The sequence below is a fragment of the Physeter macrocephalus genome, chromosome 17, assembly GCF_002837175.3.
Source record: "Physeter macrocephalus isolate SW-GA chromosome 17, ASM283717v5, whole genome shotgun sequence".
NCBI lineage: Eukaryota > Metazoa > Chordata > Mammalia > Artiodactyla > Physeteridae > Physeter > Physeter macrocephalus.
This window is the reverse complement of record NC_041230.1, coordinates 27,051,152-27,064,779: the sequence shown is the minus strand read 5'-3', so window position 1 is coordinate 27,064,779 and position 13,628 is coordinate 27,051,152.

Sequence of the window (13,628 nt, the reverse complement as noted above, 5' to 3'; positions counted from 1 at the left end):
CAGTTCCGGTTGGTCTCCTGTCTCACTCAGGGTTCAGCCAGGCAGCCAGGAGTCGCTCTGGGTATTTCCCAGAGGGAGGATTTTAATTCAAGGCCTTGGAAAATGGTGCAATTCTTGAAGGGTGGTGGGGGTCGGGCGGAAGCAAGGGTTGGGAAAGCTGCTGCTGACTTTCAGGAAATCCAGACGTTCATGAATCAGGAGGAAGCTGCTGCCCGCGACCTCAGCCGCGTGTGGCCCCAGCGTGCGAGCTTTACGGGAGGAGGTCTGGACATCCTGGGAAGCTGGTTGCTGCTGGTTTCACAACCGGAAAATCCTTGCCTCCCTTCTCTCATCTTATTCAGGGGATCATAATGCCCCTCAAGGTCTCAATACCCAAGCCTTGGAGCTGTAGCATGGCTCCTGGAGCAGGGGCTGCAACTACAGTGGCCAGGCCTGCAACTTGGTCCAGGCTCCAGGTCCAGCCATAGGGGAACTCTTTCTTGGTCCAGTCTTGGCTGGGAGGAGGCCAGAAGGCGTCCCTGGAGGATGCTTCTCTCCCATGGAGCTGAGGAGACCGCTTGCTTTGGAACCGACTGCCGGACATTCTCTCTGATTTCATCTTCCTGGCTTCAGCCCTGGGATCTCCAGCCAGCTGCTTATCCAGGGTCTCCTGCAGAGGTTTTGCAGCCTTCAGAGGGTCTTCTGCCCCTGCCCTTCACTTGTGTGAGCTCTTTCCCCAAACTCTCTCCTCCTTTTTAGCACAGCAATCTGCAACTAATCCAGGTGGCCAATTCAAATTTGCCAAGCCCTCCCTCCTTCCCTCTTTTCTTTGTAAAAATGTATTCTCCTTATGTATAAGTCAATATGTGTAGATAAAACCACACAACATATGGGGTCAGCCAGACCTGGATTTGAATCCTGGCTCTGGCTCTGCCTCTGCACCTCACTGATCTGTGCTTTACTTTCTTCGCCTATATATTGGGGGTCACAGATCATGAGGTTGAAGGGAGAAGAGATCGGGGATGAAACACCACCGCTCCCACCGGCGTCTTCCTGCTGTTGGGTCCCCTTGTACGCTCAGATTGTAAAAAGACACGGGGGAAATGTGGCCAATACAGAACAACTTCTGTCCCTTTAAGGAGCATCTTCAGTCAGCTCTTTGCCACCATCCAAAGGCCTCTGGGCTTGACTGAGGCAAGGAGGCTGATGAGCAGGGACTTGGACCATATATTTGCCCCGTAGCATCTAAAGTACTTTACGGGGGCATGGAGTGTTCTCACAGAATAAGCCACACAAATCTCACAGTCTCGAAAATCTGTTCTGCCTTACCCAGCAGGGGTCCCGGCCTCCTGGAGTCAGATGCAAGGGCCGCCTTCTCTGGCTCTGAGCTTAAGCTTGCTGTTTTTGGATGCTCGGGCTGGTGTCTGCACGATAACCCCAGAGCTAGAACACTCGGGCAAGGGGTAGATGGGAAAATCCCCAACGTGAGTCTGTCGTCAGATGATGACTAAGCCTCCCTCATCGCCACCAGGCCTTGTCACAGTGGAATCATGTTTGTCAGACATGAATTGTAACCCTAAGGTTATCACACGGGTCCAGGGGAGGGATGAAGAGCGTTTGCACCATCACCTTTGATCACTTCTCCTGGAGGCATGGACATCTGCGGGGCTAGGTCTCAGAGACAGATTTTTCCAGCCCCAGCTGAGGCAAGAGGCCGGTCCTGGGAAAACCAGAGCTCTCTGCCACAGTTCCTTTCCAGAGAGGGTGATGGATTGAGATGTATAATTAATGTACGTCTATATATTTATATATGAAAACCCTTACAAATCACATCCCTCAAGCCAGGTCTTTAAATAATGGAAGACGGTAGATTACTGCTTTATTAGTCCCTTCCAAAAGCTTATAAAAATTATCTTTTGCCGCTGGGAAGACATTTTTATCAGAATTTATGGCAACTCAGAGAGTCTCGAGATATCAGATTCAGAAACTAAGAAGCTTTCTGCAGCTCTTTCTGCTACAGACAGACCCTGGTCTCCGCTCTCCTTGTAAATTAAAATCTCTAACATTATCTACGTTATGAAATAAGACACTTGGCTCTCCTATCTCAAGTCTGCTCTTTAATTAACACAGACTCGAGTAGTCGAAAGCCATAAATGCGTGTGAGTGACTCAGGAGGGTGGGTGTGGGATGGCAGAGAGGGACACATGGAATCTGGAGAGAGGAAAATTTAAAACACACCCCTCCACAGGGGCAAGGCTCTGACTTGGAGGTAAGCATTTCATTAACGGTTTGGGGAGATTTTCCTTGGCATGTTCCTGGCCATGGCTGGGGGTCTCCATGATTCATCAGCCAGGGTCTTGTATCTCCCACATTGAGGGCTGCTGAGCTGGGTGATCCCACACATTCCTTGTTAGGGAAATGCAGGCTCTGTCCCCCAAGAGCTTGCATCTAGCAGGGCCCCTGAAGTGTGTTCAGGGATCAGTGATGAGACACACACCTTGGAAACTGGTCCACCACGAGATAAGTATGGAAATCAAGGGGAACCCTTCACTTCCATAGCGATGTGATATAGGCACAGCATCTGAGGCTTGATCAATGGACTCATCTCACTGAACAGGAGACAGACAAGTCAGGATGCCCTTCTTTTCATTTTCTTAGTAATGCTTTTTAAAAAACTTCTTATTAAACTAAAGTGATTTACAGTGTTGTGTTAGTTTCAGGTGTACAGCAAAGTGAATCAGTTATACGTATACATATGCCTACTCTTTTTTAGATTCTTTTCCCATATAGGCCATTACAGAATACTGAGTAGAGTTCCCTGTGCTATACAGTAGGTCCTTATTAGTTATCTATTTTATATATAGTAGTGTGTATATATCAATTCCAATCTCCCAATTTATCCCTCCCTCCCTTATCCTGCTTTTTAAATTATAGTTTGCAAATGTTCACAACAAATTATTTCATTTCTTTAGTCTGTAGAATATTTTCTAGATTACTTTATTTGGATTTTATTATTTTGGAGAAATTTTTCAAAATTATCTTTGTGTTAACTGGGTTATTTTCTACAGTATTTCACCCTAGGTTATCAATGTTATTTTCTAGATTAACTTCTAGGTTGCTTAACCCCTCTAGTAATTTTCTTTTATCGTATCTCACAAAAGTCCTTGACAGGTTGGAGATTAAAAACAAAACCAGTCTCTAGCCACAGACAGTTTGAGAACTAAGGGATCCTGGCTTACTTTGATGGGGACCTGGGGGTGCTAGTGAGACCCTGGGCAGGAACCAATGGACTGTGGCGACCTGGTGCTGGCTGGCTTAACATGTAGCAGAGAAGGCATTGCAGATGGGCTGCTGCCTGGCACCCCACACTTGCCCAGTCTACAACAGGGCAAATATTTTCTTTGGCTCCTTCCCTCTTGCTCTGAGCATTTAGGACCCTCATCCTATCCCATATGCAGTTTTACTGCTCCACCATCCCTGTTCCTGCTCCCATTATACATGAGCCAGAGTCAGAGACAGTTGCTCTTGCTAGCATCATTCCAAATAACAATAATGCAGGGAGTTCCCTGGTGGTCTAGTGGTTAGGATTCGGCACTCACTGCCATGGCCTGGGCTCCATCCCTTGTCAGGGAACTGAGATCCCACAGGCTGTGCAGCGTGGCCAAAGAAAACCAAAAAAACAAAACAAAGTCAACAGCAAGCAATCATTCTTCTGAATTATAAAACTCTTTTGCACCAGAGACATTGACAGCTCACCAAACACACATATGCCCCCTGCATTTCTCAGCCCCTTTGTTACCAGGCAGAGCCATATTCTAATTCTGACCAATAGGCTATGAGCAGAAGTGACAAGTGTCATTTCAGATCCAAATCATGTAAAGGTTGGTGTGGACCCCCCTGATCTTACACCCCTACTGTGGTGACCTGGGGAGCCATGAATTGAGAGAGTGAAGCCAAAAGATGGAAACAGAGACATTGACATAAGAAAGAAATAATTATGAGTTCAGCTACTGAGAATTCAGGGTTTGTTTGTTACTGTAGCACAGCCTAACCTAACCTGACTAATACAACTTCACAGCTTCTAAAGTACTTTTAAAAATCATTATTCAATTTGATCTTCACAAGAGCCCCAGGAGAGAGGGCCTATAGAGGTAAGTGTTCAGAGTGGATATGTAAGGGAACTGAGACTCAGAGAGGGGAAATGATTTGCTCAAGATTATTCATTTTATAAATGGCAGATGCAGGATTGAAATGCAGATGCAGGCCTCCAAGCCTGGGTGCAACGCTCTTTCCCAACTAAGTATACATTGACATTGGATCCTCTTTCCCAGGGGTACTTCTCTTTTAAAGTAGGTGGCTTGCAGAGAGACAACCCCCAAGAGCAAATGTTTAAGGGTGGAATTAACCCTCTGCTTACCCAACAAGAGAAAAGGCCAAAGCGTAGACTCTCTGGCAGGCCTGCAGGAAGGTGGGCATGATTTAGGTTGTGCCTTTGCGATGGAGCTAATGCTGTCTCCTGAGCCAGACCAGGAAAGTCAGCTGGCCGGCCCGCACTGTCGAACCATCCCTGGTGCCCAGGTCACAGCGGAAGGAACTCAGACATCACTTCAGGAGAGCCAGCTGAGGTGGGAGTGGCTGCTTGTCAGACAAGCCTCCCGGGGGCTTCACAGGCAAACTCCATCTGACTTTGACCAGCATTGTCTGGCATCCGGTCCAACTGCCTTCCCCAAAGAGGGTATTGGGCATCCTTCCAGGATGGGCTTTTATTCCCTTTAATAGAGGAACAGGAAATGAGCCTTAAGAGAAAGTAAGGAGTTATGACTGTATTTAATTGCCCTAAAAATATCTCAGGAGAGCTGCCTGTGAGTTCCCCTCTGGGTGCTGATCCAGTGTTCCAGGGAGACGTGGCCAGACCCCAGGTGGGGCTCGAGAAACAAAAACAGCTGAGAATTCTGAGAAGGGGGGGCCTGCACCAGGCCAGCTCAATAAGGAGCAAGGACCAGATCCCCTGGCTTGGTGCAGACTTGGGCACTTCAAGGCTGCCAGGAAGAGATGGTGTGAAACCATTCTGGGAGGGGCCTGACAGCTCCCCGTCCTGTGTTTGCCCCAGTTCAAAGTGAGAGCCTGGGCCCATCTCTCTCGTCTCCACTCTAGACCTTTGCCTCCTCCATCTGCAAGAAGAGGGGGTTTTGTTCTTTCTAATGTCGCTTCTGTGGTGGACGCGGTCGGTGGCCTCCCCAGCACTCCCACCCTTTCCTTCCTCCTAACAGCACAGGTCTTGTTCAGAATCCATACATCCCATTCCCAGCTCCAGGAGGGGACTCTGGCTCATCTGAGCCAGTTAGCGCGTGGCATTCCACGGGATTCTTGTTGCTCTAGAAGTGGCCATATGTCTTGTCTGCTCTGAAATCCATCACCACCTTTGTGCCAAAGTTCTGCTTCCCACCGGCTACTCTCAGCCCATGACAAACCGTGCTGAGACTGCACAGCTGTCGACGATCCTGCTTCAACTTTCCTTTCCTTTCCTCTCTCTTCCCTTGGCATCTTCTTTTCAGACACTAACTTCTGTGGTACTAGGAGTGGCCTGAAAAAACAGATGCTAAGGTGAGGATTGGGACTGACTCTCCCGGCACCTGCTGGGAGAAGAGGATGCTGTCCTGGTCGGTGGGTAGAGCAGCATAATCCCTGGCACAAAGTGGCGGCTCAATTGTCAAAGATTTTACTGGAATGACCTGGGAAAGCATACTGGTGGAGGCGGATGCCAAGGCCGGTGCGATGGCACAGGGGTTTGAAATATATGAGCCGAGCAATGCCCCCAAAGACAGCGGAGCCGGCTGGTTGATGCTAAGCTGTGCTGACCCTGCAGCCTGCAGATGGATAATGAGAGTCTGAGGGCAATTCCTAAGCAGTTAATAGCAAGTATAAGGACCAGAGGGCTTTGGCGGTAGCTCCCAAAGAGGCCCTTATCACCTGCCCGGGAAGGGTGGACACAGCTGAGCAAAGGTGGAGGGCTCAGTTCTAAGAGCAGCACAACTCCAGGGATGTCTGGGTGCAGCGCTAAAGCAGTTGGAAAATGGTGATGAAAAGGCCAGGGCCCTGGTCGGGGAAACCTGGGATCCTGAAATATAGAACAGGGACATTGGGATGGATGTCCTTAGAATGTGGATTCTACAACCTCCTTGGGCCCTCGGGGTTTGTGGAGGTGACCTGCCCTTCCCTAAAAAGAGCTGCCACTTCTATGCTGGGAGATGCCACAGAAGCCTCTCCCCAACCAGGCAACAAACGCTTCCCCTGGCAGCTGATAACTAGGGTGAAATCCCACGTTAGTGCTAAGCCTGAGATGAAGGGAAGGGGCTATGCGGCTAAAGAATGCGAGAATTAGCGGGGTGTCCGTGGCACAGGCAGTAGCCTGGGGCGTGCTTCTGGGGTGGGGCTTAAGTGTTCTTGTTCAACAAGGCTGGAATATAAAACTAGATAAACAAGAATTCACTGATCGAGGGCATTTTCTTGAGTTCTGGAGATTTCACACCCCAGAGAATGCGGCAAACTCACTACCAGGGTGGTTACAAGAAGCCTAGAGAAAACAATGTCTGAGGCCCAGCAAAGGGGAAATGTCTGAGTTGCCCCAGGCGGGAGGTGGAGGGAGGGGTGGAGCTTGAGGGAGGTGGGCGTACTGAAGTGGATCTCACGGGAGCCCAGAAGACCCACCGGAGGACTCGGCTCCATGAGAGGGCCCAGTCCTACAAAGAGCCACTCACTAACAGATCCAGTGAGTCAACGAGGACTACCAAAACTTGGTGTTTATAACCCCAAATTAGCAGGTTAGGAGAGCTTCCTGAGGACTTGATTCAGCATTTGGCAAAGAGGTCGGGCTGCCGTGCAAGGCTTGGCAGTATGGCAAAATGCTACCACATGTTCCCAGAGGCGGAGATGTCACACACAAGATGCCTGGGCCCCAGCGGGGCTGCCTCGGGCTGGTCCTGGTTTTCAGTTGCTGCTATTCTTACATTTCAATTATGAATCACTGTTGGTTTGGTTCCCTCGTCATCACTGCAGCTTGTGGCGGGTGGTTGGTTAAGCCCACAGCATGTAGGGATGCATATTTGCACCAGCAGAGTGTGGGGCCCGTCATTTTCCAATAACTCCCAGACTCTGAAACATGTAGGTGTTGCAGTTTGGTTCTGAATCATCACCCCTATGTCCTTATTCCTCTAGCAGATGCATCCTTAAAGTGCCTGCAGCTGCTCCCATGGGGCCCTTCCATGTGGTCACCACCTTCTTTTTCCTTCTGCCTATGGGATAGGATGAGACAGAGTGTCTGGGGGCTTTGGTTTGGCCAAGGTGGGCTGTGGACACAATTGTTGGGGAGCCAGTGTTCTAGAAGATTCTAGGACTGAGGTGCTAGGGGGTTGAAGAAGGGGAAAGGGAGGAGGGAAAAGCGTAAGGAGCAGGGCTCTTGACCCTCTACTGCCATGTCAATCCGAGAATCTCCATGGTAGCCTGTCCTGTGGGAGCTGGCGCTCAGCAGTAAGCAGAGACTGTTTCATCACTAGTGCCTGCTGGGGAGGACCCTGGCTCACTCCTGCCTCACTGCTGTGTCACTGTAGAGTTAAGGTTTTCTGGTGGCAAGCAACAGAGATCAACTTGAGCTAAATTAAGCAAAAAACAAACAAACAACAACAACAACAAAAACCCAGCCTTAGTGCAGGGATACCAAGTACCTCATAAAATGGACAGGAAGGTGGAGAGTGAGTTAGTTATGGAGTTAGGATGGAAACCAGGGCAGCTTGGGACACCAAGACAGAAAGAATGGATAGGCAGTCTTTATTGAGGTATTCTAAACACTTGATGTGTCTTTTCTTATTTAAGCCTAGGCAACAATCCTACGGGGTAGGGACCATTATTATGCCCATTTTGCAGATGAGTAAACTGAAGCACAGATAAATAAGTTGCCCCAAATCACACAGCTAACAGATAGGAGAGCCAGTAGCCTGCCTCAGCCCGGCTGTGTGTCCCCCACTAAAGGTCACTGCTCTCAGTGGTCATCTGTACCAACTGCCTCCTTCGAGGTTCTGGGAACCACTCTCCCAACCTCTGTCTTCAGGTCTTGGATGGTAACAACCCCTCTGTTACTAGTCCCAGGTATCCTACTATAGCCTGTGGTTCCCCTACATCCTGCCCACACCTTGTGTTCCTTTATTCAAACCTCCTCACGTTACCTTAATTTGAAAGTGCCATCTGTTATAGCACTAGTGTTCATACTAGCATGTTTCATAGAACCCTAAATGCCGTCGATTATAAACCAAACCAGGGACTTCCCCAGCGGTCCAGTGGTTAGGACTCCGAGCTTCCACTGCAGGGGGCGTGGGTTCGATCCCTGGTCGGGGAACTAAGATCCTGCATGATGACACGCTGTGTGGCGAATAAATAAATAAATAAATAAATAAAATAAAAATACACACCACACCTTACTCTATGTGCCATGAAGTCATAGGAAAAATGTGGCCAATTAAACGATGCCGTGCTGTTGACTGTAAGGCCAGCGTCAGAGCGTGAAAATGTGTGTCTTAAATCAGTGAAATCGAGTATTACTCCCACTTCCTAGATGAAGGGATGGCGACAGGAAGAAGACAAGTAATTTGCTGAGTAACCCAGCCAGGAGATGGCTGAGCCAAGGTTTATACCAGACAGCTTCGTTCTAGATCCTGTGCCCTACCCACCCCTATGGGGCTCTGGGTGTATGGAGCAGGGCTGAGGGAAGATGCAACGGGGGTGAAGTGGGTGGTGGAGCGGAGGCTTGCAGCTGAGGCCAGCAGGGAGAGGAGAGGCCTGGTCTGGACAATGCGCTGAGTCAGAAGGTCTGGGGGCCCATGCACAGGGGCGGCTGGGCGGCCCAGGGTGGGGTGAGGAGAGCAAAAAGGGCAGCTCCCCCTAGCGGAGAAGTCAAACGCCGCCCTGAGCCGTGGGGAGGGCTGAGATGATGCCTCCACCTCCTTAAAGAAGCCCTGGTCCCCCCTACGCCATGCCTTCCAAGTGCAACATGTCATCCGTCGACAAATATAGACCAGGAGAAACCTAAATAAGCGAGTGGCTGCTCGGAGCCGCAGGACAGCTAACCATAATGGGGGTTTTTGGTTTTCTGCTTGAGACACAAACAGCACATTCCTCAGCTGAAATAGCCGGGCGGAGAAACAGGGCATTATTGAACGGGAACACCCGGCCTGGATGAGCCAAACAAGACAGAAATAGGCCCGAGCCACCACATGAAGGGAGTTCATCAGTGTTGGGCTGACTGTGCCCCGCCTGCTCTGCCCTGCAGGGCTGCTGCTCTTACCTGGGGAGGCTCCGCCTTTGCCCCCCGGAAGAAAGGAGGGGTGTGCTTGCCTGGGCTCTTAGCCTTCAGCAGCTCGGGCAGCAGCCTCCTCCTCAGACAAGGGTCCTGGGGAGTGAGAAGGGATCTGGTTGCTGGTCGCCCTGTCCCCACCATGCACACACAAACACACCCTCGCAGAGTTGCCAATACACAGCACACACACCCTCACAGACACACGCAGACACAGGGCATGCCCCTGCGGGTCCAGAAATACATATGTAAACTCATGCAGCCATGCACACAGATTCAGGCTGTGCGCACACACAGGAACACAGAGGCACACACAGGCCACGATGTCATGCACACACGCACATGCACACAGACACACGCACGCACACACACCTGCCCTCACCCACACACGAACCTGCAGAGATCTACACAACTGTGCCCACTTATCCTCACACACACACACACACACATTCACATGCACTTGTAGCTACACACAGGCAAATACCCAGGTAGGCAAGTGTACACACATGATCACACAATCTTAGTCGCATAGTCACTGGCCCCATGGGCCTCCTCTTTGTCTGGACATGATCAGCCCAGTGGTAGCTGGGCCGTCTTCGCCCCAGAGGGCTGGTGTCATCTCATCTGAAGAAGCATCCAAGGACAGCTTTAGGGGGGCTCTGGGATGGGAGGGTCAGGGAGAAGTTGCCAAGGAAGTCCAGAATCTATCTTGTCTTGGAGCCCACACCCCAGCTCCCAGCCAGCCTCGACTAACCTCATGCTCCAGTCATCCCCAGGAAGGAGTAAATAGTAAACCAATTCCAGGTCCTTCCATAGTTTGGGTCTGGCCGTGTCCACAGCTCGTTGGTACCATATTTGCCATGAACTTCCCAGTCTCTGTGGGTCTGTGAGCTCTTTGGGGCCAGGGACCCCAGAAGTGATGCTCATCCTTTATGCCCAGGATGCACTGTGGTGCCTGTGCTCAGAACATAAATGAATAAATGGGTGAAGTCGAAGAGCGGGGATTGACATTCCCACTTTACAGCTAGGGAGACTGAGGCCCAGAGAGGCGTGGGTCTGTCCCGCAAGGCTGCCCCCATCTGTGGAACCCCCCGATGCCTTCTTCCTCCCCACACCCAGTCCTGGGCAGGGAAACTCGGATTAGGCAAGTTGGCAGCAAGGTGGTTCTGGGAGCCCCTGGCTTCCGGCCCTGGCTCTGCCCTGTGCCAGCTCCAGGCCCAGAGGGAACACAAGCCCCTTTCTAGTACCTCCTCCACCCTTGAAAGCCCTGGCTGCCAGCTCTTGCTCCAGCCTCAGCTCCCCGCCTCTACACCCAAGGTTCCCCCAGACCTGGGGATGGACCACAGTTCTCTGGCCCCGAGACCAGGCTGGAAGGAAGGAGGAACTGATGGAGACAGCAGGGGTCAGTGTTTATTCAGCGGAGGCCACACAGGGGCAGGGTGGGGAGGACTATTGTTTCCCAGGCAGGGCACCCAGCAGATACTCAGCCACATGGTGTCAGACCCACAGACCAAGCCCCTGGCCTCAACTCAGAGCAGGGTAGGGCAGTATCTGAATCTTCCCAGGAATCCACACTGGCACACTGGGAAAGACCTTTAGATTGCCCCAATTTGGGGATTTTCCAGCTTCTGTTCTGTAGCAACAGAACCTTTTCTTCAGATGATTTTTGTTTTCAGTTTTAAATTAAGGTATAATTTACATTCAGTAAAATGTACCCTTAGAGTGTACCATTCTGCTAGTTTAACAAACACAGTTGTGTAACTACTACCACAAAGTAGAGAAGAGATTCAGCCTCCCCCAAAGTCCGTCCCTCCTCCACCCCACCCTTTGTAGTCGACCCCTCCCCACGCCTGGCAACCAGTGATCTGTTTTCTTTCCGTAGAGTTTTGCTGTTTTCAGAATGCTGTGGAAATGGGATCCTACATATTGTAGCCATTTCATTTAACGTGATGCATCCAGGATGTACCGTGTTGCTGTCTCAGCAGTTCATTCCTTTTTATTGCTGAGTAGTATTCCATCATCTGGATGAAGCACAGTTTGTTTATCCATTCCCCACATGTGGGGCATTTAGGTTGTTTCACTCTTTGGCTATTCCAACTAAAGCTTCTATGAACATTTGTGCACCTGTTTTTATGTAAACATACGTATTTTTTTCCTTCTTTGGTAAATAACCCAGGAAGCAGTAAAGAGGCGTGATAAATGAGGTGGAGAAGAAAGAAAAGCAAAAAAATAAAAAGGGTGCTTCAGTGAGTGCGTTACCTCTGTGGACCACTGGGGCCCAATCTCCCTGGGGACCCTCTGAGGAACTGAGAAGGACGTGCCTCAGGATTATCCCACTGAAGGTTAGGACGTTGTGACATTTATCTACCAACTTCCATCTGTCCCTCATTGGTTGAGTGGGTCATTAACTTGCCTGAACTTCCCCCTGTCACTCCCCACAATACGCACAGATAGGGCATCAGCCAAGGCTTTGGAAAACGCTGGAGTCAGAGAAGCTGGGGGGTGAGGTGGCATTTGGGATGAGACGCTGCCAGGTTGCTCCAGAGCCACCTACAGCTGCAGCCAGAATCCCAGGTGGCCTGAGTGGGGGTTGATTTGGGGTTACAGTTGCCATAGTTATTTTCCCTTCCTTTCTCCTTATCACTGACATTACATTATACATATATTTACTTGCTTGTCTGTTTTCCCTACTGCAGTGAAAGTTCCATAAGGGCAGGGGAATAACTTTTTTGTTATCCCTTTCTGTCTCCCCAGTGCCTGACAAGCACCTGGCACATAACAGATGCTCAATAAATATCTGTGGAATAGTTGACAGATTGACCCATCCCACCCCTGGGCCTGGCACGATGTCATAATAATGAAAGCTACCGTTTATTGAGTATCTACTGTGCCCTTAGCAGAGTGACAGCTACTGCATGCTCATCATCAGCTCTAATCTTTCCAATAACTTGACTTACTACAAATGTGTGCCATTATTTTCTACACATATACATGTAGATTGATTATATGTGCTAATGTATATATACTAATACATGCATTAATGTGTTATATATTAACGTATATATTACTTATATTAAATATAGAAATACATATATTTAAATTTATAATATACATTATGTAATATAAATAATTTTATATATACATGCATTCATGTACCAGATACTTGCATAGCACTTACTATGTGCCAGGTCCTCTTCTTAGAACTTTACAAATATTTTAATTCATTAATTTTCACAATAGCCCTTGTGGTAGGTTGAATGGTAACCCCCCAAAAGATAAGTCTAAGTCCTAACCTCTGGAATCTGTGAACGTGACCTATTTGGAAAAAGGGTCTTGGCAAATGTAATTAAGTTAAGGGACTTGAGATGAGATCACCCTGGATTATCTGGGTGGGCCCTAAATCCAGTGACAAGTGTCCTTATAAGAGGCAGAAGAGGGAAACAGAGAAGAAGATGAAGCCATGTGAAGACAAAGGCAGAGACTAGAGTGTCACAGCCACAAGCCAAGGAACTCTGAAGCCACCAGAAGATGAAAGAGGCCAGAAAAGATTCTTCCCTAGAGACTTTGGAGGGAGCATGGCCCCGACAACACCTTGAATTTGGATTTCCAGCCCCCAGAACAGTAAGCGAATAAATTTCTGTTGTTTTAAGCCGCCCAGTTTGTGGCAGTTTGTCATGGCAGCCCCAGGAAACTAATACAGTCCTGTAAGTTAAGTATTATTATTATCCCCATTTTTCAGATGAGGAAACTGAGGCACAGAGAAATTAAGTAACTTGCCCAAGGCCACAGAGCCAGTAAGGGGCAGAGCCCAGATTCCAATCCAGACTCAGTGCTCTTAACCATGATGTCCAGCAAGGAGAGATTACATGACTCAGCCATGGTCCCTCAGCTGGTCAATGGCAGAATCAGGATTTGAACCCAGGACGCTGACTGCAAAGTACACGGGATTCCCCTGAGGCTGTAACACCACTTAGCTCTCCAGTTCTCCCTAAAGGACCCTCTACGAAGCCTATGCCCAAGCTGCCTCTTTCATGAAGTGGTAGGGGGCAGGGATGCAGGTCCGTGTCCAGGGACTCCCTCCAAATAGGAGCATGCCTCTGGCCGCCTTGGCCCAGGTTGTACTACAAAAGACCGTGATTTATACAGTGCAATCCGACACCTCCTCGCTTCATCTTCCCACAATTAAGCAGGGCCTGGTGGTGACAAATGGCCCCATGCCCATGGCATCACTGCTCCCAGGGACCCTGCTCTCATCGGCAGGCCCCAGGAGCTAATTCATCCTTTTCTGGCTGCCCAGGTTGGAGTT